This window comes from Emydura macquarii, unplaced genomic scaffold, assembly GCF_026122565.2.
Source record: "Emydura macquarii macquarii isolate MOO-44397 ecotype Brisbane River unplaced genomic scaffold, CSIRO-AGI_Emac_v2 contig_2994, whole genome shotgun sequence".
Classification (NCBI taxonomy): Eukaryota; Metazoa; Chordata; order Testudines; family Chelidae; genus Emydura; species Emydura macquarii.
Window position 1 is genome coordinate 4,618,035 of NW_027133131.1, and position 4,772 is coordinate 4,622,806.

Genomic DNA, 4,772 nt, shown 5'->3' on the forward strand with positions numbered 1-4,772 from the left:
CAGTCTGCGGCTGACCCAGAGCTGGGCGGTATTGCCAGTACAGAGGAGGATCGGGAGCTCACACAGGCAGAGCTGGATGACCTTGTAAACTGGAGTCCTAGAAATAGGATAACATTTAAGAGTGGAAAGTGCCAGGTCCGGCATGTATGGACTAATCACAAGAACTTCTGCTAGAAGCTGGGACGTATCAGTGGGACGTGACGGAGGAGGGGAAGGCCCTGGGCGTATCGATGGCTCACAGGATGACTATGAGCCGCCAATGAAATGTGGCCGTGAAGAAAAGCTAATGCAGTCCTAGGATACATCAGAGGAGGTATTTCCAGCAGAGCTAGGGAGGGGTTTGTACTGTTACACAAGGCGCTGGTGAGACTTCATCTGGAAAACTGTCTGCAGGTCTGGTCCCCCATGTTTAAGATGATTTCCAACTGGAGCAGGTGCAGAGATGGGCGACTAGGATGATCTGAGGAATGGAAAACCTGCCCTATGAGAGGAGACGCAAAGAGGTTGGCTTGTTTAACCTGACCAAAAGAAGGCTGAGGGGAGATCGGATTGCTCTCTATAAATACATCAGAGGGATGAATAGCAGGGAGGAAGAGGAGGTATTTAAGTTCAGCGCCAAGGTGGACACAAGAACTGATGGCTATAAACTGGCCACCAGGAAGTTTAGACTTGAAATTAGACGCAGGTTTCTAACCATCAGGGGAGTGAAGTTCTGGAGCAGCCTCCCAAGGGGAGCAGTGGGGGCAAGAAACCGAGCTGGCTTCAAAACTGAGCTTGATAAATGTATGGAGGGGATGGTCTGATGGGACAGCCTAGTTTGGCAATTGACTGAGCTTTGACTCCTGGTGGTAGATATGCCAATGGCCTGTGATGGGATGTTAGATGCGGCGGGTTCTGAGTTACTACAGAGAATTCTTTCCCGGTGTCTGGCTGGTGAGTCTTGCCCACATGCTCAGGGTTTAGCTTCGCCATATTTGGGGTCGGGAAGGAATTTTCCCCCAGGGCAGATTGGCAGAGGCCCTGGGAGTTTTTCGCCTTCCTCTGCAGCATGGGGCATGGCTCACTGGCTGGTGGATTCTCTGTACCTTGACGTCTTTAACCCATGATCTGAGGACGTCAGTAACTCAGTCCTAGGTCTGGGTCTGTTACAGGAGTGGGTGGGTGAGGGTCTGAGGCCTGCGTTGTGCAGGTCAGACTAGCTGATCATAATGGTCCCTTCTGACCTTAGAGTCTATGAGTCTAAATCAATCCTGTCCCCCCCAGTCAATGCTGCCCCCCCCCCACATTCTGCCTCCCCGCAGCTCCTCTTGCATCGCCAAGAGTTACACACACACACACACACACACACACACACACACTGCTCCTATGCCTGGGTGTGGGGCAGGGTGCTGCAGCAGGGGCCCCCCCCCTTCCCAGGCTGGGTGTTGCTGGGGGGAGGGGAGCTATCCCATTGCTCACAGGCAGGGAGGGGGCACAGAGCTGCCCTTTCTGTCCCCCCCCCCCCCCGAACGCTGCCAGCTCCTGCGGGCAGGTGCCCATGCCTGTGTCCCCGGGGTAGCAAAGCCGGGCCAGCTGCAGCTGCTTTTGTAAAAGCCCCCGTGTAAAGCAGCCACCCAGCGACCTGGCTCAGCTGGGCCTTGTTCTTCCCTGGCGCTGTGACCCCCCCACCTCACGCCCTGGGGGAGCCAGCGCTGGACGAGCAGGGGCTGCAGGGCGGGACTGAGGGCGCCGGCAGCGGTGTGAAGGTGGTTCTGTCCAGGCAGGGCTCTCAGCCTTTTCCTTTGGCTCTGTTCCCGCGGCTCCCCCGTGCCCAGGTTGTCTCCCAAGACCCTCCCCACAGCCTGGCTCTTGACCCTCCAGTCCCCACCTGGGCACCCAGAGCCAGGCCATCCCCCTGCAGCTCCCAGCCCTGCACCCAAAGGGCTCCTGGGACCAAACCTGCAGCAGGGCCTGGTGTCCAGCTGGGCCCAGCCTCCCAGGGGAGCCCTTCAGCGAGGGGCGTGGCCAGGGGAGCCCATGGGGGAGGAGTGAGGGGCATTCCTGGGGGGGGAGGGGTCATCACTGCTGCCCCCTCAGCATTCAGCAAGGCAGGGCGCAGGCAGGACACCTGGATTCTATGCCTGCCCCTGCACTGCTGGGTGACCCACGGCATGTCACTTCCCTGCTTTGTGCCTCAGTTTCCCCTTGCTCCCTTTGGTTAGATCCTGGACTCCTCCGGGCAGGGAGTGTGTCTCCTCTGGGCAACGCCTGCACATCGGGGCTGGTACCGCTGAGTCTTACCAAGGGCCACACCATGCTGGGAGCCGGGTGCTCCTGGCTTGTCAATGAACCTGGACAGGGGCGCCCCCCAGTGGTTGAGATGTGAACTCCAAATCCAGCCTGGCTGTGGTTCCTGGGAGGCCCAGCAGAGGCACCGTCTGTCCACAGCAGCAGGGTGAGGGAGCCCTATATAAACAGCCCCCATGACCCACCCCAGAGACAGCTGCATCTGAACACTGGGCAAGGGAGCCCAGTATAAACAGCTGTCCCACCCCAGAGACAGCTGCAATCGTTGCTATCCCTCCAGGAAGCCCTGCAGGAACAAGGATGTTCTGATGCCTCTGAGCAGCCCATCTTTGGCGTGAGGCCATCTCCGCCCGTCCCGGCAGGCCGCAGTGGGGGGGCTCCTGACAGGTTGGCATGGCCAGGTGGGGGCGCACCACACACCAAAGGAGGAGCCAGACCGGCTGAGTTTCCATCGCTTTATTTTGCAAAAATAGAAAAGGCCCCTCGGCGCTAGAACTGGGAGCGAGGGCTGCCAAGGTGGGCTACGGGTGGGCTGTAAACATGACCGAGGGGTGGGGGGGTGCAGATCCCCCCTCCCAGATCCCCCCATAACGGGGCCCTTGGCTTTATTTTAAGGTCTGGGGTATTTCATTTTCTTTTTTTTTGGCAGCTCAACAAGACCCGGGAGCAGCAGGGATTTGGTGGTGGGGGGCTGAGTCTTAGCCTGACCGGGTCCCTCCCCCACCCCGTCCCGCTCTGTGTTGGGGGGGGGGGGGGATTTGGGTCCATTTCCCGGTGTAAACACAGGCCAATAAATAACAGGGAAAGTGCTGCAGGGGCCGCGCTGGGGGCACATGGCTACAGCTCCCCCACCCCAAGCCAGGGGGCATGGGACACCCAGCGGAGGGAGCAAAGTCTGGGTGCCTCCCCTCCCCCAACAATTCCTCCCCCCGCCACCCCCCAAAATGCAGAACCTGCTTCCTTGGGGGGGGGCAGCACCCCCTGCTGGAGGAGTTTGGAACTGCAGCCCCTGCACCAATGGGGGGGGCTTAGGAGAGGGAGATCCCCCCCATCTTGTAGTGTAACAGATCAGGGACCCTGCAGGGCTCCTTACCCCCGTTTGGGGGGCGCTGAGGGGACCTACAGGGGCTGTGTGCATGGTGGGGAGGGCAAATTCAACAGCCACTGCTCCCCCCCACCCCCAACTGAGGGGGGGCGACACTGCATGGGGGGGACGACTGGGTGACGATGTCCCTGGGGGAAGGTTTGGAGGACAACACTGGCCCTAGGGAAGATGGGGGGCTATGGGGGTACGGGGCACCTCTGGGGGGGTTGCCCCGGGAGGTGTTAAGGTGCTGTCTAGTTTGGTCCATAAGGGGGCGCCATGGAGCAGCTGGGCCCAGTGGGGCTGGGCGATGCACAAAGGACCCCCCCAGGGCAGCGTTCCAGGGGCCAGGCTGACCCCCTCGCCCCCAGCAGGGAATGGGAACCCAGTGGGCAGGGCCCATTTCCTGGGGGCAGAGCAGGGTGCTATGGGGTGGAGGGTATTCCCCACGGACGCACCCCTACATGAAGCAGCCTTGTTGGGAAGGGGGGGCTCAGCCCCCCACAAGGGGAGAGGCAGAAGGGGAATCACATCCCCACGACCCCCGGGCTCCTCTGCCCCCCCACCCCCACGGCCACGCTCCCCCATCTTTGGTCTCTAGTGTTGTGTGTGTTCCCAAAATCATCAGCACCAAGGGGTGGGGCTGAGGAGGGGGGTGGGGGTCAGGGTTGAGGGGGAGGGTTATGGGGAAAAGAGTTAGTCGGAGTTCAGGATGGGAGGTTATGGGGCAGGTGTAGAGAATGAGGGTCATGGGGAGGAGGGAGGCATGGGGGCGGGGTCAGGAGATTATGAGGGGCGGGGATTGAGAAAGGAGGTATGGGGGAGGGGCTGGGGGCGGGGTCAGGTATTGAGGAGGGAGTCATGGAGAATGGCCTGGGGGCGGGGTCATATTATGGGGGCGGGGATTGAGGAAGGAGACATGGGGGATGGGCTTGGGGCGGGGTCATATTATGGGGGGCGGGGATTGATGCGTCATGGGGGAGGAGCTGGGGGCGGGGCCAGGGGCTGGAACTGGAGTTTATGGGACGGGGCAGGGTCAAGAGCTAAAGACCCCCAAATACACCAAACCTGAACAGCATCAAAAGCAAACCCAGACCCAGCCCTGCAACCCGCCCCCCCCAAACCTGCCTCTGGCCCCCCCATCCCAGGAGCACCCCGAGGGGACGGAACAGTGACCCCCCCCGCATGCCCCCCAGGGATTGATCCCAAACCGTTAGCACTTTATACAACAAAACCATAATAAAATAAACCTCCTAAACTTGGACCTCGCGCCCCCACCCTGAGATCCGCGTCCCCCAAAACCTGCAGGACGCTGGGTGAGGGGCAGCATCCGTCCTGGGGCAGAGTCCCCCATCCACCCCCTGCCCCCCCGCTCAGCCTCCTGCCCCAACACACCCAGGTG